At 41.6% G+C, this 21,298-nt stretch overlaps 1 long non-coding RNA gene across 3 annotated transcripts in view; it reads right to left on the reverse strand.

Moving 5' to 3' along the window:
• LOC142153067 (uncharacterized) overlaps window positions 1-21,298 on the reverse strand; it is a 70,081-nt gene that overhangs the window by 21,126 nt on the left and 27,657 nt on the right. For 2 of the 3 annotated variants that reach the window (XR_012691439.1, XR_012691438.1), the window contains exon 3: window positions 16,161-16,213. This is a non-coding gene — a long non-coding RNA (uncharacterized LOC142153067). Of the gene's footprint in view, window positions 1-8,585; window positions 9,034-16,160; window positions 16,214-21,298 lie in introns of those variants that run through there. The other variant, XR_012691440.1, reaches the window with a different exon arrangement.

Raw genomic sequence — 21,298 nt, forward strand, 5'->3', positions numbered from 1 at the left:
GAAGGCAGCACAGGAGGAACGTACAGCGGGCTTAAAGCAAGAACTCAGGTATACTAATGCTAGAGGAAAAACAGAATGAACGCCGTAGTAAACAAAATAATCCAACCATAACACACATTCTTGGAGCTGCTAGGGTTAAAATTCAGTTCTGCTTAATTGAAGCGATTGAAAGGTGCCTGGATAATGTCAGCATTATCCATAACGTATCTACAATGTAAGTGCAGATAAATAATGCAAAACAAAAGATTTGCTCAAACCAGTAGTACTTCTAGAGGCAGACATTATCTTATATAAATAAATGTATATATCCAGACATACATAGATTGCACGGTCTTCCTTTCTTTTTCTCTCTCATAAACAATGGCTGAACATTTGCAGCACACCTGGTTCTTTTCCATTACATAACCCTAAAAATGCAGAGTGTCACCAAAAGCATTAACCCCCTCCAGACAAGCCAGTGCTATCAAGACTTAAGGCGTAGATTTCTCAAACCTTACAAAAAGTAAAAGTGAATGTGTTGCCCATAGCAACCAATCAGATTCTAGCTGACATTTATCTGGTACATTCTAGACGATGACAGCTAGACTCTGATTGGTTGCTATGGGCAACGCCTCCACTTTTCCATTTCAAAAGCTTTAGTAAATCTGCCCCTCAGAATGAAAATTTCTTAGGAAAGATTTTATGGCCATTATAGCATATTTTCATGTCAAACTGTATATCAGAGTAATCTGCTCTCTGTACCTCTCAATGTCAAATGGCCAAAGAGGGTCACTCAACAGTTTCAGGAGCCAAGCAAACACTTTTTGAAGTGGATGGAGGGACTTAATCAAACAAATCTATACATTTAGACCATAGTTTCCCCAAATCCATTCCTTCCTGAGGACTGGATGTGGGAAACGCTGCTTTAGCTCAATTCTGGAACTACGAAACCCAGCATGCCCTGTCGGCATATGGTGTTAGACCAAGCATTGGTCTAACACCAAAGCATTATTGCTTTACACCTATGCATATCACTCGACACGTGGATAAAATAACCAGGGATACATACCTACCGGTCGGGTGATTCTACAGCTCACTGGAGCTGTTTTCACAGTCTAAGTATATTATGTTTTAACCTTAGATCTAAATATAAACCGTAGCTAAAGAATGGCAGGCAGCGTACAAGAACTGTGCAGCTGCCTGTATATAAAAATATATAAACAACATACAGAACAAGGCAGGTAGCATCTGTTCAGAAATACATCAGGACAATCACAACTGCGTGATGTACAAAATAACATTGTGCCGTTGTCTATAGAACCAGCGTAAGAACAGACGACTGTAAACTTCATATGGAATAAAACACAAATAGAATAAGAACCAATTCAGAGAATTGCATCTAGCATAAAGAGCAAGAGAAGTGGCACTGTGCAAATAACCACAATTAAACAATACTCTGGAAGTTAGAGGGTTAAGTCCGTCTGGGTCACTTAAACCTTCCATGAAATCTTCTTATCAGTTTTATAATGAGAAATTGAAGTGGTGGTGAGGGGGGGGGGGGGGGGGGTTAGGTGGGAATTTAAAAATTCCACTTATCTGAAGGGCTATACACACAGAAGTAATTGTGGTTTGAGACTTGCGGCATCTGAACAGGATATATAAGGGCCGCCGCCTCTCCATCAGTGTCAAGAAAAGAAGAACAAGAAGTGATGAGGCCGGGCCTCAGTGCATGCTGGGCGAGAACGCTTCCCAGCTAAAACAAACACGTCAAAATGTCATTTCGCCTCTTTATTCTCAGAGGAAAGGGCTGACCAGCCTGGCTTTCTTTCTTTTAGCGCAAGGGACACGGGGTTGGCGACTTTCGTAATTATTTACTTCTGATAATTGTGTGAAAATACAGATAACCTGGATTTTTATCAACACTATTACATTATACCGAAAGGAATGAGCGTAGATACAATCCCTGATTCCTTCTCTCCTCTTGATGCTGTAAGTACCACCGGACCTTGCGCGGATCCGATTTGTAACGGGCAGCAGTTTTTATATATTAGCAAATTATTTGGTAAATAGACCAACAATGCTATTTAGAAAATATACAAAAGCTCTGATTGGAGAATCAAAATAAAATTTTAACTAAACAAAATTTTATTTCAGTAAAATTAAATGAATTTTATTGCGACTATGATTTATTTGATTTTAAAGTTATACTTTTACTTAAAAAGTGCAATTGTCGTGAGATTCGTTGCTTTGTCGCAAGGTTTCCTGTCAGCTGTCAAACAATTGTTTACAACCGAAAAATTATGTTTTCAATATCTGTCGCTCTATCGCGTTGTTGCGTTGTTGCTAGCCCTGGATGCATTCTGCGATGGCCATTTGACTTCTCTGTTTTAATGACTCATCTAAGTTTGATGCACAGAGCCCTCAGTCATGTTAGTACTGACAGGCGATACCTGAGTCAGGGAATTTACTGACGCAAAATTGTAACTACCAGGCTTGCAGGGATTGTGAGCCCTACTAGACCAGGAGCCCTAGGGAACCCTCGTACTAATTTGTACTGCTAAATAATACCAGAGACTGTGCTCAAATCTCGTATGTACACTCCTGCAAGTCAACAGGCCTCCGTTCATAACTGCACCAAATATAAAATGGCTGCTGTATGGCTCAGCGGTATACGTGGCTTAGGATCTAGAGCATGCAAAAGGATGTAATTGCGTCATTTTGTTTCGGGGATGGGGCCAAAATTCCACGACCCGCGGCGAAACGCGTCATTGAGGCCCCTTTTCCGTCTGCTATATACAGGGTGAGTAAAAAGTCGCAGTACACCCTTTTATTTAAAAAACTCTACAGGAATTGGGCCGATTGGCCGATTTCAAGATGGCGCCCATGCTTGGTACATACCGTAAAACATAGACCACGTCACCCATACCTTACTGGAGTATTCAGGTTTCCCAATTCCTATATACATTTTTGAAACAAAAGGGTGTACTGCAACTTGTCACTCACCCTGTATTTACTTTATATCAGTCTCTGATTACATGGATACACGATGAACAGTATTGTGAGGGTTTTGGAATGCAACATTGCTGGCTCTTTCATGCAGATACAGTTTATTTTTATTAGGTGTGTCTATGATCGCAGCACCTATTCATTCTTCATCTCCAACACACCCATGTGTACCCATTTTTGAACTGGGAGGGGATTGAACAACATGTAGTCAAATCATCAGATTATTCACCAGAACAAAGAGTATGTCATGAGATAAGCGAGCCGAGCTTGCGGGAGCTAGCGACCTGTCTGCCCGTGTGATGATGTTAGTGAGGGCATATAGCCATTATATGGTGGAGGACAGGGCTGCATGTGACAGGGGCAAGGTCATGATGTGAGGAGGGGAATGGAGACGAGAAGGAAAGCCACTGACTGAGAGTTAGATAATAGAAATAGCAGGGTCCCCAAACAGCACAGAGTAGTGTTGTCAGGCTACTGTCAAAAGGACGTCTATGTGAAATAAAGTTCATACATTCAATTTGTTCCTCTCGTTCAATATAATGACGGTAGCACAACAAGCGAATGACTCCCATTCTGACATGAAAAAGCTGTGCCCTACGGCGCTCCCTACTGGTTAAAAAATGGGGCAAACATTTGTAGTATTTCAATTCGGTCTTAGGGAAACTGAACCCAAGTCCACTGAAGACTTTAAATTTTATTCGTTAAGCTCTCTATATCCTATGTAACCGTTTCATCACCATTTTACCGAATGCATCTCATTCTGGAACATGAGTTTTTTATATATATATATATATATATATATATATATATATATATATATATATATATATATATAAAAATATAAAAATATATAGCAAAATTCCAATCTACTTTGCGGATTGTTTTCTATTAAACTTCATTGAAACTTCCTGTCTCCTTCCAGCTATGCTCAGCGGGAGTTATAATCATATATTACTGATTCCTACCTCACTGTTCTTATTAACCAGCATTAACTGCATGCAAAACAATCAAAATACGTCCCCAGTGTTTATGTTGGAGCCTGTTATTTTTTATTTTTTTTTTAAGGTCACTTGGTTTGCCGAGGGAGGAAATCATGTCCCCGGAGGTGGGAGAAGCTGCAGAGAGACTTGTTTTTGTACAGATAAAGCCCGTTTTTAAATGTAAATACAAGTGTACATTTTAGCAATGGCACCCGCTGCAGCAAAAGGTTATCGACTGATCTCTGAAGAAAAAGGACAAACAAGCTATTTATACTGGTGACGGAAGAACATGTTTATATCTGCTGTTTAGCAGCCACAGCACAAAGTATGCAAATCCTCTTTGTCCTTAAACCACCCCTGGTGTGGCTGCAAGAGGAACTGAGAACAGTGTCAAGAGTTAATGAATGGCTGTGCACCCTGCTCCGGGCTGTGACTGGGAACGTCACGTACATACGGCTCGTTCTCAGAGTCTAGTTCTAGCGACAAATACTCAGTTCATTAAAGAGTACCGGGGTAAATGGATCAAGCTGCGAGCGTTCGGCGGGTTTGAAAAGTGGAGATGTCGTCTACAGCAACCAATCAGATTCTAGTTATCATTTATTTAGCACACTCTACAAAATGATAGCTATAATGTGATTGGTTGCTATTCGCCACATCTCCAATTTTCAAACCCGCCAGAAACTTGCAGCTTGATCCATCTACCCCCCCCCCCCCCCCCAGAAACACACTGGAGGCAGTACTCGGCCCAATCTAGGCATCCTTAGGGCGTAGGAAAGCGAATTGTGGTCATATACAAAAATGAGAGTTCGATTTGCAAGATGGGATATCTAAGTAAGATTCAAGGGCCAAAGATGGGGCACTTATGCGTAGCGGGTGGCCGTAGAGTCTGTGGAACATGGGGCAGGTTTTTTTTTTAGTGGAGCAGAAGAGGTTCCAATGTTCAGTAGTCATCCTGTTCCCATTCAGGCCATTTAAACGTGAACAAAGTCTCGTGTCATATCGAAGCACAAAAGTGACTCACGTACTGAAGACAGTACTGACGATAGGAGTAGTACTATAAATGAAAAAAGTAGACAGACAAGAATTTCCTAAAACTGGTAAGGAGGGTCCATATCTATGTATTGGCGGATAGATAAGCGCGTTCGTGGGAAGACCTCGGAGGCCTTGGCCTAGGGGGGCAAGACGCAAGAGACTGCACATTTTGTTACTTTATGAACATATTATAAATCATTGCAAAATTGAATAATAGGCGAATTGTGTGCACTTATTGGTGTTATACAGATAGGAGACTGCGAGGGATGAAACCATAGAGAGATAAGAATCAGAGGTCTGGTGCAGCACAGGAAATGTGGTCTAGTTGAGCACAACTTGTAAATACAACCATAAGATGTCAGCTACACAGCCCAAGTTCTAGGAACCATAGAGCTGATCTCTCTGCCATGAAAAGGCCATCAGACCCCAGTCTTTCCCTCAGTATCTGGTGCTCCTGAGCACACAGCCATCCAGCACTGTCGCTGCACCTCTGCTACTGGCGAAGACAAAGGGGTTAAGTCTGTTGCTCAGTTGCTGATTCTATTCTTGTCCTCTGTTTGTATGGAAAACATTTTCCGTGTCGCAATAAAGAGATAAGCAAAGAGCCAAGCCCTGAGCGGAACGGTACTAAGAATGTGCCGTCTCTGTAACGCGCAGGTTATGTAAGGATAAGTTTACACTCAGACCTAGAGCAATAACGGCTCCTTTAGTGCGTAAACAGAACACGGGTCACAAACATCTGCCTCAAGGTGCGGGTAACGTCTAACGCCTCGGTGAATGTTTCTTGTGTGGAAAACACTCACTATCCAGGATGCGGATCATTTCCTTTCGCACCTTAAGTTATGAGACATTTTAGCTGCCGAATGCACGGCTGCTGATCTAGAACCTCAATGCAGTCGTCTATAGAGGGGGGGGGGGGTTGGTCTGCTGACAGGACCGATGCCTGGGCAGGGCAAAAAGGGCATTTGCATGCAAAGGAAACATGATTTTTCCAGGTTCTATTGTACGTTCTACAGTTTAATAAGAATTTAGTCAATTATAACGCTTAATTTTTTATGTTTTACAGAAATGACAGGCTTTATGCTTGCTCTACATGAACACTGAGCCCCTCAAACCCCCACTTTGCCTCGTTAACAAATCATTATTTATATAAAGGATTTCAGCTGCTACCCAAACATGAAAATGCTCTGCTCATTTGGCGGAGAAAGCAATATTCTGACTTCCTGTTTTGCCTAGCAGGAAGTGCCACTGTAATGTACTTGAACAACAACCACTCAGAGCTGATAACATTATGAAAAGAAAATTATACTTCATGTACTCCGCACATTAACACTTTGTACGTCAGGGCTCTGTCCTACAGTTACATCTCAGGAGACCAAACCACCATTTCTTTTCTAACTTTTTTTTCACTGTGTCTGGTTTGTCAGGATTACCTTTATATTTTTGGCTCTAACCAAGAACATCATATGGGGGGGGACATTTTTAAAACATTTAATTTTTTTTGTCATTCTTCCCTTCGATACTTTCAAGAAATTAATTCAATTTAAAGGTACCGAGTTTTCTAGTTTTCCAAGGAACAGTTTTGAAAATTGTGCTGAACCCTATTTAAAATGTTTTCTTATGAAAATTGGTAAGGCGCTCAAAATGGCTGCCTCCGCTACAGCTCACTTACTGACACTGCATTTAGGGGCAAAATCTGCATTGAGCCATAGCAACCAATTAGATGCGTGCTTTCATCATATAACTTGCACTAGGCAGATGAAAGCTACTTGTTGATTGGCTACTGTGGTAAACTTCAAAATGTGCACCTAAGTTAGGTGTTACTGACGAGTGGATATGCTAAGATGACAAAAACAAGGTAAAAAAAAATGAAGATGAAATGGTTAAAGAGCGACAGCTGGCGAATATGTTACTTTCCTATATTTCAATTACATTTCTAAAGTGGTGGTAATCACAAGAAGCACAAGGGTTAACCCCCCCCCCCCCCAATCTAAACTGAGCTGTGTGCTGGCTTGAAGCATGGAAACCTTTTATAATTTCTCAGCCATTGCCTACAAAGCCTCTTGTTTCACATAAGGTGTGATGAATGTCGTGTATAATACCCAACCTCCCCCCACTAATTAAGATGGCAAGCACTCCGCAAATACATTGTTTACACCCATTAAAAGTACAAATGTACACCGGGGGCCCAGATAATCTTAAATCAATCCAATCCTCTTTGAATACTCAGCTTTTATTCATTAAAACATGTCATATGGCTTTTTCATAAAAGAATATATTTTTTTCTGTAAAACAAAAAAATATATATATATTTTTTTTTTATAAAACTGGTCACAATTTTTTTCACATAAATAATATTTTGGACTTTGTACCCATCAGTAATGTGACTATATATATATATATATATATATATATATATATATATATGTTTAAAATCTTACAAAGATGTAAGACATGAATAATTATAAAAAAAGTATAGAATGCAGCCTATAATGGATCATCATCAGTTATTTATATAGCGCCACTAATTCCGCAGTGCTGTACAGAGAACTCACATGAGTCCCTGCCCCATTGGGGCTTACAGTCTAAATTCCCTAACATACACACACACTAGGGGTCAAATTGTTAGCAGCCAATTAACCTACTAGTATGTTTTTGGAGTGTGGGAGGAAACTGGAGCACCCGGAGCAAACCCACGCAAACACGGGGAAAACATACAAACTCCTCACAGATAAGGCCATGGTCGAGAATTGAACTCATGACCCCAGTGCTGTACGGCAGAAGTGCTAACCACTGAGCCACCGTGATAGCAAAAAAAGAAGTATATTAAAAATATACAAATCAGGTCTGGACAAATTCCAGAAGCCAGGAGGCAGCCGATCAGTCCAACAAGTTAATGCGGTTGCCAAAATTTTGATAATACTTTCTATTGGTCTCCATAAACATAAATGTAGCTTGTCTACTTAAAAGATCCTGCCAGCTCCTAGTTTGGAACAGCTCCTGAATTGTACTATATTGGGTCCACCCCTGTTTGGAAAACACAGAAAAAGTTTGAGCAACCTCTGGTCAAGTTGTCTCTTTCGCTGAACGTTTAAGGGATTCACAAACTTATGCCGGGTACAAACTTAAACATGACATATTAGTGCACATGTTAAGGCACAATTACAATATCGGTGGAATTTAATATATTGAAATAAAAATAAAGCTTGTGGATGTGGCAGATGCAAAAGTGTTAGCGCCCAGCCAGTTAATAATTAGCAGCATCTTATTTTGGTAGAAATCACAGCTTGATAAACCCATTGTTTTCTCATTCTTTGTGCAGAACTCTTTTGGCTCAGGAACAGTTGAAAGTATCCAAGTATGGTAGATGTTAAGCTATGTTTTGCACCCTTTTCTTAATGAATTTTACAACCTATTTTTAGCTTCTAGGGTTTAGTGATATTTAGTTACTTACACCAGGACAATATTTCCTAAGCCACCCCCGTACGGTGGGCAAGGTAATCTTTCCTTCAAATGCTTCCCGTTTTCTCCAAATGTATCTTTCGTGGTTGTAACCCAAAAATAATAATTTTTGTTTCATCAGTCTACAGCACTTGATTTCCCTCTCATACAAGTCTTGTTTTGCACAGCCCTGGTGTCAAGGAAACCTTTTTGGATTCCTTTGTGGCTTTTGCCTTCCATACCTGACCAGCTAATGAGCAGTTCAATCAAGAGCTTATTCTGGGTCTTCCAGATCCTCAACTTCAACACTTTCCCATTTCTTAATGATGTTCCTGACAGTGGAGATTCCCAGCTGGAAACATTTATAGAGATTTTTTTTTATCTTTCCTCTGCTATGTAAAAAGTCAATTATCTTTATTTCCAAGTTCTCAGCCAGCTTGGTATAGGAGTCCATAGATGTTGGGTGTATTCACAACATCCTGATATTAGAAGGGTCGTAGTCATATAAATAACTGATGATGATGATAGTCTTTTTCAGCTCTGGAATTCACCTATCTTAATTTAAGGCTTAAATAAGTCAATCAAGTTTTGGACCCTTAATAAAAAATAAAAAAAAGTATTCACCTGGAAGGGTGCCCAAACGTTACCACATTCACGGTTTTATTTTGTAATCGATTAAATTTGGCAAATGAATAATAATTATACATTAGAAGGTGCAGACGTCTGTAATGATTGAGTTCCTATTCTGCAGACGTTGTATTGAAACATGCTGATTGACCAGGGGAGCCAAAACGTTTGCATATAGACGTATGCAAAAGTTTGCATCACCTACGCAGAAGTTTTCCCCAATTTTCAAAAAATCAGGGGGGGGGGGGGGGGGGGGGGTGGGTAGCTGCTGCTCACTGATTTCCATGCATAGACATGATGACCAAGTTTCTTATCCTCCTGTCACTATGAGAAGAGCTATTAACTGTTTAATAGAAGGGGGGGGGAGTCGGGGACAGTGGAGAGGGGAAAAAACATGGGGCCTGATTCATTAAGGATCTTAACTTGAGAAACTTCTTATTTCAGTCTCCTGGACAAAACCATGTTACAATGCAAGGGGTGCAAATTAGTATTCTGTTGTGAACATAAGTTAAATACTGACTGTTTTTTCATGTAGCACACAAATATCAACTTTAAATTTCAGTCTACAAATAAGCTATCAAGTATTTGTGTGATACATGAAAAAACAGTCAGTATTTAACTTATGTTCAAAACAGAACACTAATTTGCACCCCTTGCATTATAACATGGTTTTGTAAAGGACACTGAAATAAGAAATTTCTCAAGTTAAGATCCTTAATGAATCAGGCCCATGGGGGGGGGGTCCAAATGACATAAATCCTGTTATCTGCCGCACTCTTATTTGTGCTAAAGAAGGAAGTCATTTTCATCTGCACAACGCACTTCCTGTCCATAACCCCATGAAAGGAAACCACCGCTAGAAGATTACTGATAACAGAGACAACAACTTAACTTATCTGTATAGCACATCTAAACATAAAGAGAAACGTCTCAAATCCTGTGACAGTATTGCTAACTGTAGACATATTTTCATGAATTCTATTAGTAGTTCTTTTTAGTACAAGTTAATTTGTATTTTAAGTTTAGCGGTACTCTCACCAAACTTTATAAGGAGGGTTTTTTGATTAAGTGTAAAAATCACAAACACCCCAGAAATGTAGAAATTTTCTCCTGTTTTTATCAAAATTCTCTTTTCTGGAATGGTGTATTAATAGGGGTACTTAATGAAACCATTGTAAATCCCTGTAATAAATTATTATTGTACTTGGTAGCAGCAAGTGGACGTCTTAACTAGCTTTCTACAGGAAACACAGTACACATGTATTCTGTCCCTCCAGGTGGGGTACAGCCGTGTATATGTGTATATTTATACAGAACCCTTCCACCAGCCGTCAGAGGGACGTGGAGTGTTAAGAACGCCATAAAACACTCCTTTCAGCAAGGTATAAGGTTTTGTTTTAATAGTAATTTTGTACCGGATATGCATTAATACAACAGCGAAAGAAGGGAAGAAGTGTTACGGCTTAAGACAAAGTTTTAAATCAATTTTCAATTTCCGATTCTCTTGTGCCAAATGTTTACTCTTGTCTTGACATAAAGAGTTTCCCCCTTTATAGTAATCCATCCCCTCCTCCTCCTCACCCCAAGACTGGATACCTCCGATTAATCAAACTTTTTTCCACGCAATTCTCCTATCACTGTTATGAACTATTCTTGAAATAATACACGTCAATAAATAAGATATTTTGGGATACAGTTTGGTGGTCAGAAGTAATAGTACAACAGTGAGATTTGACGTAAACTCTGAAAGAGACTTTAATGAAATGTAAGCTCAGAACTCGATTCCCCCGTAAAACTTTGCACCAATTCCGCTCGTCTTTAGAAGTGACGTAAAAATGTCAAAGTTCCAGGCTATAAACTGTTTTGGCGATTCAGCCAATACCAAATGGCTCAAATAAAGTATTTAACTTAATTAGGACATTCGGACAAGTTTTGAGTCTAATTCCACTTTTAACCATTATTGTTTTTATAGCCGCCTACCTCCCCTTAACTCTGTTGTGTGGGTCCCACCCTGGTGGGTGGTATTGGCTTTCGAACGTTGAATGCCGGCGGCATGAAGCTTGGCAATGATGCGGGAAGAGGCGTGGCCAACAGAAGCTCAGCTGAGGTCTTCTGTGAATTCAGATACCTCTGTCTAACCTGGGATGCCAACAGCCAGGGTAGGACCTTTCAGGTAAAGGGATGGGGGGTTACCTTTGAAAAATGGTGGCTGTAAGTGGAATTAGTCTTTAAAGGAACAACTGTGTAGCTATAACATTGTATTTCCCTGTTTATTCCCAGAAGCTGCCTGGGCGTCATTACTTCGGCAACATCTGGAAGGCTGACAGCCGCCCATCCCTGTTCTGAAGCCCTTTTTGTCAGGGGTGGCTTTGATGGAATGCCAAGCAATGTCTTTTGGTGCCACGATGGCAGTGTCGGGTTATGACCATTAACTAGGGCGATACTTGAGATGCCTTCTGCACTCACTGCACCCGAGTTTGCTAAAACAATTTTTTTTCCCCAGAGGACTTAGCTGTCATTGTGCACAAAGCCTTTGAAATATCAGAAATCCTATTGAAAACTCAGAGTCGGCTCATTGTGAAACAAATTTATCACTGTGTGCCTTGGAGCCACTAAATGGAAGAACTTTTGAGGTTTATCATGCTACTTCCAGCATAATCTTTCCCTTAGCTCTTATATGGAGACAGCCGTGTCATGGGCTGACCCAAATGTCCATTATATGATTATATTCAAGAACCTAATTTATTTTATGTCTATTTTATGTTATTTATGTTATGTCTTTATGTCTGACTTATACCCCACCAGTCCTGTGTTCCTATCTGCTTTTGATTGCAGGCAAAAAAGTAGGGGCCTGATGGATTGGGGGGTCTGTCACTCAGTTTGAGAGACAGGATCAATGTCCAATTTGCCCACACAGGTGCAAGTGGCCAAACTGGATGAGATTGGTGTCACAACAGGAAAATAATGATGGTGCCTACTTGCTTGTATTGACGCTACTGAATCTGTCGGCGTGGAGTCTAACGCGACCCCCGGTCTTCACCAAGGTAGTTTGGACTTCGCCACAAAGGGACGCGCAGGTGGCGGCCCTACAGGTCAGTAACCAGTGAAGTAGATGGAGAGGATGGTCAGGTAATCCGGATTAGAACTGTGCGGGCAAAACAGTACGGAATCAGAATCCAAGGGGAGCGTCAGAGGAGAGCCAAAGGTGAGATTCGCGAAGATATGACAGGGGTCAAGGGGTTAACCAATAGGAGAGTCCAAGGGAATGCCAAATTCAAGCCAAGAATCCAATAGAGTGTCAGCACACAGGGCAACAAACACTGGAGCTCCAGAAATGAGACCTAATACTCAGGCACCCTAATGGTGGAAGCCGGTCCAGGAGGAGAAGGTGAGTTTCCCGTTGCTAAACAAAAGGACGCTTCCGGCAGAGGAGGCAGCAAGCACACCCGACCCCCAGGAGCAGTGCGGGGACTGCGCCTAACAATTGGGCTGGTCTGCTTGATCACATCCGGCAAAACGGTTGTAAGATGACTGCCCAGTGCACTGATAGCGATCACTGTCCGGATTTACCAAAATGCCTGATAACAGCATGGGGAACTAACGCGGGTACAGGGAGCGTGGTCACTACCCAAACTTAGCCCGGCGTTGCAGAGTTCTGCCCCTGCCTGATAATGATGGCATTGTGGTTGTTTTAAAGCAACACTCTGTGATATGAAGCCAATTGCTCAATATATCCATTACGAGGGGCACAGGCGCTGAGCAAGGAAAGGGGCGTGGCTTAAATGATTTGGGACTAAAGTTGAGCTTGTTCCCATTATAAAATTGAGGATGATGATAGCCTATCGTAAAAACAGGATTTGCCTCCCCCCACGGTGCCTATTGGAGAGATGAAAGACCGGGCGGTGTTTCCATACATACAGTGCGAATTATAGATTACTTCATGGAAATGAAAGATATGTTAAAGTGCATTGACAAGAGTGAGTTTGGCATCATTGCTAATCAGACCTAACACCATCCCATTATCACACACTCCAAGCGGGTAATACTGATGCCCCAATTGTACCTCTTTAGTAAAAACTTACTGGGAAATTGAGACATCGTCTTCTCCCCCCGTCTGTAGACTATGCTTTCATTCTAGATTTGCAAGCTGTCAGGCCATTTAATAAGACATAACAGGGCTGTGTCAGTCCCAGGAGTAGAGGAAATATGCAGTCTTAGCCTGTGTAAAAAGCAGCAAACCGCCAAGAGGAAGGATAAACTTAGAACAGCGAGCGCTCCTCGCAAAACGTTTCATCTTTAATATATTCTCTTCTGCTGAGAAATGATGGAGGTGGAATGGGATGAAAGCTAAATAAACAGCTACTCACTCTCCACATTTATTTGTGGATCATGATAGGAGAAGCTGCCTCAATAGATAGAAAATGAAACGTTGCAGCACAATTATTAAATGTCACCAGGAACTGTAAACAAGACGCTGCACTTTACCATGTTATGATGACAGCATTCGACCAAACTGGATCATCATAGGGAGCAAACAGAAGATCCGACTTGGCCGAATTTAGTGCCTTAGGGAGATTTAGATCAGTAGACAAAAAATGTAAGATATAGTTTCGGATTAATGAATTTAATGCTCGTTATCGAAGGTGCCCAGAGGTACAGGGATTTTTTCTTACAATCTGATCATATACAATGAGATAATTCAATTATCACTACACTTGCTTGATTACCATACACAAAAGATCTTAATTCTAAAATATCATTGTCCAAATTAGAGAGTTTTGATCACCCAGTACTTGAAAACAATGATATTGGTAAGTGAGTGGAATCTCTTTTCTATGCATTCTCAAGGTATCAAATCAGGATGCCCAATGTGAGTGCAAATCCTTAAAAGAAAAGATTGTTTGTGAAAAGATCTTTTTGATTAAAGTTCATCATAAATCCCAACTGAGCGGATTTCGGCAGGGCAGTCCCGATTTTAGGGGACAGTCCCAATGTCTTGAGTCAGGGATGCTGGGAGTTTTTTTTGGGGGGGGAAGTTTTGGAAGTGTCAGTCATGTCCCCATGGCATGTGGCGTGCCCCTTCTAGTGTTAACACAACCTCAACGTGGCATTGCATGACCAAAACCTACGGCTGGCACTGGGACAATGTTGGTAGCATGGTTTACTGTATAAAATGCAGCGTGAACTGACACTTAAAAAAGCTGAGTTTAATCACAGTGGCATAAGAACTGATACAAAGGATTGCCCACAGGACAAGTGAAGTAATACTGTGGAAGTACAGACACTGAGCATGGCACACGTTTACAAAACAAGGGAAGTTGTACTGTGCAATGTTGAATAACGTTGACATTTTAGGGACAAAGGCTGAAACATAAGAATTTATAAGGGCTGTACACACTAGTTCAGTGTAAATACTCTTCTCATGCACTAATTACCACATTTAAAAGCACATTTAATATAATGGCCCCTTTCACACAAATGAATTCTAATCTCTTACTGCTGCATTTAACATTTTCACAAAACTTCCCAAACTATTTTTAATGAGCTAATGCATTAATGATATGCAGTTGTAACAGGAACGTCAAATTGCATCACATAAGTAAATAAGTTAATATTTCTTAAAAAAAATAGCACGTTTAAACTGCACAACAAGCAGCATGAAAATCTAAACTCACTTTATTAAACCGCTTCTATAGATAGTGTATATTATTATTATTATTATTATCTTTTATTTATAAGCGCCACAACAGGTCCGCAGCGCAACAAGACACTTACAGAAGTATACAATACACAGACAGCAACGTTCCGTAACATATCACATAAGGCATGAAATAGAAAAGAATGCAAAAACCAGGGGGTATATTTACTAAACTGCGGGTTTGAAAAAGTGGAGCAACCAATCAGATTCTAGCTGTCATTTATTCAGTACATGACAGTTAAGAGTCTGATTGGTTGCTATAGGCAACATCTCCACTTTTTCAAACCCGCAGTTTGGTAAATATACCCCCAGAACTCTACTGATTTAACAAAATAATACACGGATAACTTGGTAATGCAGATCAAGTTATTTACGGGCCGGAGAGTGAGAGTGATGGTAATGTCCAACGTAATGTAGGCCTGAGCTCAAGAAGACAGGGTTATTAAGCCAGCCTAGAGGTACAGAGGGTGATGGATAGTCAAAAGAAGTCTACGATTCATGAATAAAATAAAAAAGGGCCTATTTGAGAGAGGCATGGAGCTCTGTCCTTGTTTCAGGCCCTACAGCAGCGGTGTTTCCTAAATTCAGTGCTCAGAGAGCGCTAACAGGGCAGGTTTTCCAGTTGACAAGTGACATAAATATACCACGCGGGGATCTGTTAGTCTGTGTCAGTCAGTAGTGATTACATCTGTGCTCCAGCAAGGAGATATGGAAACTGGAAGACGTACATGTCTGCAGATTTTGCAAGCCAATCTATAGGACACAGCAGCCAAACAATTCATTAGAGACCAGCGATATCATTGGAGATCTCTGTGTCACTGTCTATCAAGCCTCCTGACATTTTAACAGTCAAAATCAGGACACAAGAAACTCCTCCCATGATCCGCCCAATCCAAGCCCAGATTTGCCCACGCCAAGCTCAGATCTGCCTATCCACAAACACATTCTGAACAGGCCACACCCCTTTATCAGAATGTCCTACCACAACAAAGGCTGTATCTACTGTATGTAGATGACACTTTTATATACATTGTTTTTCTAACACAGTGAATTCAGTATGGAGGTCGGAACCTTTGTAAACCTGCAAGTGTCCAAGTAGCAGACCTCCCAACAATCTATGTGTGGGAATCGGGGACAGCGCTGTGCCACCAGCGCATTTTAATGACATTATTGGCGTAGCATGGCCCGCGGGGGGTGTGCTTATCGCTTCAAAAGCAGCAGGCCATCCATGACCTCCATCCTCTTCCCTAAACACCCCCCCCCCCTGCATTGTAATGTGGTTCCATTCACATCTGCTCTGCTCATGTTCAGATCATACAAAAATATGTCAGATGACAGTGTGCGCCAATCATGTGTGTGTCATGTTATGGGCAGTAACACAATGGTACTGTAAATACCTGTACATTCTGCTGTGGTTCTTTTATGTCCAACTTCTCTTCATCAATGGAATCTGGAGGAAGGAGAGGAACAAGGTATTATTCACATGTAGATTAGAGGTAATGAGTCATTTGTAGAGGTAACCTAGGCATGCTCATAGGTGCAGCCGTTGCTATGCCAACTCAGAGTTCCAGAACTCTGTAGAGTTCTAAGAGAATGTACACATCTCTTACTATTCCACAATGCACACTCGTAAATCACTATGTGTGGTTCACATATGGGAGTAGAAATACAAATAGCTTCGTATATTATATATTATGAATTGGTATGAATGGAAGAGGGACTTGGTGAAGAGATTAACATTGCTTGGCTCCAAATATATTTTCAAATTGTATTGAGATAGATACTGCTGTTACTACATTTGTTTATATGCAGAGAGACTTGTACGTCCATTTCTGGCCCCTGTTAACAAGAATATAACATAGTGTACACAGCCATCAGCGCGATAATTCAGTAAAACACATAACACACAACATTAATTGTCGCATCAGCAACACTTTCTGGACCCGTTTAATCAATGCATAAATAAAGCCATTTTATAACGTTACTCGTTACAACTGGATTCCGTTAGCGGAGTCACTCAGCAGAGATTACTACCTTTGGGCAGTAATGCAGCCCACACAATTGATTTGGCTAATTTGGCTACATATATAGAAGTCAAAGCCACATTATCACGTGGCTGGTCATTCGGTGTTAAGGCAGCTAAGTAACAAAGCGGTTTTTACAGTGTGGTCGGCTGGAACAAACAGCTGTAGAACAACAATGTGTAGGGTTGTGAACTCATTAATTAAAATCTCCACAGGAACTTAACAGAAGAGGGAGGCAACTTACCTTAAAGTCACCCCACCCCATAATACATACTGCTTTAAACTCCATTAAATTAACCACACCCCGTCAGACCACCTATATCCCTGATCCACTCAGCCACAGACCCAATCTAACAAGCTACATCCCCAGTCTTCTCAGCTATATCGCTGATCCACTCAGCCATACTCCAATCTAGCAAGCCACGCCCCCAGTCCTCTAGCCATATCCCTGGTCCACATAGCCATACCCATAGGTAAACCAAGGGGGGTTTCCTAGAGCCTGGAAACCCCCTCCCAGCCTGGGGCACTGTATAATTGAGGTGGCTGGACCCTGCCCCCGCATCACACGGCTCTGCTTAAAAAGGGAGAACTGCGTGCACCTAACAGTAGTACACACAGAATTACCCATGTGTTTTATAGGGAAAGGAAGAGTTGGAGAGCAGCCAAGCACTGTCTAATATTATAGCCATGCCCCCATACATGCTGGTCACGCCCACTGGTGGCGTGGTGTGGAAACCCCCCTCTACAAATCCTGCGTTTGCCCCTGATACCCCAATCTAACAAGACACACCCCATTCTAACAGTTACATCCCTAATCCTCAGTCATACCCCAATCTAAAAAGCCAAACCCCCAATCCTCTCAGCTATATCCCTGATCCAAGCAGTCATACCCCAATCTAACAAGCTACGCCCCCAGTCAGTCCACCTACATCCCTGATCCTCTCCGTCACAGACCTTCTTTAACCATGATGTGAATGAGTTCTCTGTACAGCGCTGCGGAATTAGTGGCGCTATATAAATAAATGATGATGATGATAATGTCTATATACTCCCATACTGATAAATTCTAATTCCTTTTACCAGTGAAAGTCTGGATTGTCCTGACAACAACTGGATTTTGTGGGGTCTTCAACAGATCAGAGATACTGTCTGAGGACATTGCTACAAATGCACAAGCAGTTTCCCTGGCAATGCATGGCGGGACAAGTATAACGTATTTGCTATACACTGTATATAGAATTATTTGTATGTATAAATATAGAATATGATCATTTTGCTGAAAGGGCAACGCTGTAATCCTTTCCGTCAAGATCCTGCACGTTCCCCTATATCCATGATCTCCTTCCCCTGTTGCTGCTATTACTTGTAGTCAAATCTGATTCCTAACGTGTTAAAAAGGGAGTCAGTAATTAAAAACTAAAACTAACATTGTTAGTAAAAGAAAACCTTCCTCCAGCCCTGCCACAGAATGGTCCTTCCCTCTATGAGTAAATAATGAAATATTCATCTGAGCTCTGCACTTGCAGAATATTTCACATTCACTGACTCACTGACGCAATACAAAGTAAACATTTGCTAATGGCTTTATTATGTTAATGAGCGTTGGTATAATCCCTCCCCCAACTCGCCTGCTGTCCTCAGAAGGGAGTCACAGAGAAAAAAAAAAAACCTTAAAACCTTCCACTGCAATGAAGAGGAGAATAAATAGTCTTTGTTGTTGATGCACAGATCCTCCGCAAGCTCCAGCATCGTGGTCTTGTCAGTTGAACAGATCAGCTGGTTCTATCGTACCCGGGACCCTGTTAATCATACACAGAACATAACCTCTAAGCACAAGACTAACGCTTGTCCTCGGGTAAACCCTGCACCGTGATCTTTTCAATGTGTCCTTATAGCTGGTCGCTCCCAGTCCACTCAATGGGGCATTGTGTGAGTCTATCAGTTCGGTTTCAGTACATACCATTTACACACAAGACACTGATATCATCTTACCCCTCATATTCTCAAATAAAGTGTTATTAAAGGCATTAAATAGCCTTTTTTTTTGTAACATATGTATTTGCATATAGCAAATTAAAACAGAACTGCTCTAAAGCATACCTCCCTGTGCTGGGCCTCCCTCTATCCCTAAAAATGCCCATGCAATGCCGTGAGCACCTGACACTGGTATGGGCGCCATTGAAGGGGCATTCGCCAGTGGGACATACCTCCTAACTGTCCTCGAATCGGGACAAAGTCCTGATAATCGGAACGGCAGGGCTGTCCTCCTAAACCGGGACATTTGGGAGGTATGACACCTTAAATTGACGTTCCAAGGTCATTATTGCTGTTGAGCTGAAGCGTTAGCCTATTGGCGGACCTTGGCGCACTACAATCCCCAGCATGCCATTTCTATGGAATTCCCCCTCCCACCGCATTTTATATACTCCCCTTCAATAATCAGTAAATGATAGACCCTAGAGATTAAAACAAGAGGGGAAGAAGGGAGTTTGATTGGACACTTGGCCATTTCTTAAAAACGGGGCCATTTTTAAGAGCAGAGTGCCATGGTATCCTGTTGTTCACGTCAGCCGAGCAAAGTGAAGTGTAATCTTTGTCAGGGTTGCCAAGAGGAATTTTATGGCCCTGGCACATCAACTTCTTGGGGCCCCTTCCATAACAGCAGAAAGGGGTGTGGTCACCCCTGGTTGGTGGCCCCTCCAACTACACCGGCAAGGACAAAAGACAATGTTTTATCTACACTTTGAACCGCTGTTGTTTCTCAGTGTGTACGAGCCCTTACAGAGTCATGATCAATGGGTAACTCCACGGTGAAGTTTTGAAGGGGTCTTTTTTCCTCCATCGTCCAACTCCACTCAATCGCTCAACTCAGTTCTATATCTGTGGGATTCAGCCATGTAAACGTGGACACACAGACCAACACATGCTGCACAGTTACAAGAAATGAGCTCACATGTTGTAAAACATAACATCTAATGTCACAGCGGGACAACGGGTAATGCTGTTACACTTTCCATCTTATTCCATCGCTAGTTGGGAAAGTACAGGCTGCGGTTATGTTGGTTTCAGTGGCTTTGCTGCTGTCTACATTGTCCTCAATCCAAATTATTAGTCATCATTACAGTTGATGCTGCAAAATAGCAGAAGTACAAAAAAACATGACTACTAGTGACATCTGAGCGATTGAGTGGCCGAGTGCATATATGGCTGATCGTCTATAAGATTGCTAGCTGCGTGGCCGAGTGTATATATGGCTGATCGTCTATAAGATTGCTATCTGCATGGTTGAGTGCATATATAGCTTATCGTCTATAAGAGTGCGAGCTGCATGGCCTAGTGCATATATGGCTTATCGTCTATAAGATTGCGAGCTGCATGGCCTAGTGCATATATGGCTTATCGTCTATAAGATTGCTAGCTGCGTGCCTGAGTGCACATAAGGCTTATCCTCTATAAGAGTGCGAGCTGCATGGCCTAGTGCATATATGGCTTATCGTCTATAAGATTGCTAGCTGCATGGTTGAGTGCATATATAGCTTATCGTCTATAAGATTGCGAGCTGCATGGCCTAGTGCATATATGGCTTATCGTCTATAAGATTGCTAGCTGCGTGGCCGAGTGTATATATGGCTGATCGTCTATAAGATTGCTATCTGCATGGTTGAGTGCATATATAGCTTATCGTCTATAAGATTGCTAGCTGCATGGCCTAGTGCATATATGGCTGATTGCCTATAAGATTGCTATATCTTCTGCCTACAGCAGCAACTGAGCATCCATAACAACTCGTTCACACAGCTGCTTTTGGTGGCAATTTTCAAAAATGCTGACACACATTTTATGTACCACAGATCAGTTGTGCTGATCACCTCCTCGCTTACTGAAGATGTTCAAATGTTTTATTTCTTTGCTGCAGTGATGCCGTTTCCTGACTAGCTGATTGGAGGGAGGGGGTCTACTGAATGCTGAGGGAAAACGTTTCAGATTCGCTTTAAGAAGCCGGATGGAAAACCGCTTAAAAACAAATCAAAACCCTGCACTCTGAATCGCTAGTGAACGCTTCAATAAATGCTGGCTGACATATGACAAAACGCTCATGAGGCGTTCACTAGAAAGAGCTATGCAGCTTAAACCTTGCAAATAAGCAGCATGCATCTAAATACGATGCAAGACCGCCATGCACCATAGGAGACACATCTTTCAGATGATTGGAGGTGCTTACGCCCCCCCCCCATGACTGAAAAATGCCATGCATAGACATGGTTACTGGCAGCAAATATTAGGGGTGCTCAAGCACCCACATAGCTGGTGCCTCTGTCGTACACATCCAGTCACATATGAATTACACATGCTGCATAGCTACACTGCACATACATCATATACATGCCATATGCCTGTACAGGAGACATTACAGGCATGCATGCAGACCGTGTAAATCATATGTGTCTGGGTGTAGATGGCAAAACCACTGTAAGCTCTGGAGGTGACCAACTTTGCCTTTCACCAAAATA

Source organism: Mixophyes fleayi, chromosome 4 (genome assembly GCF_038048845.1).
Source record: "Mixophyes fleayi isolate aMixFle1 chromosome 4, aMixFle1.hap1, whole genome shotgun sequence".
Lineage (NCBI taxonomy): Eukaryota > Metazoa > Chordata > Amphibia > Anura > Limnodynastidae > Mixophyes > Mixophyes fleayi.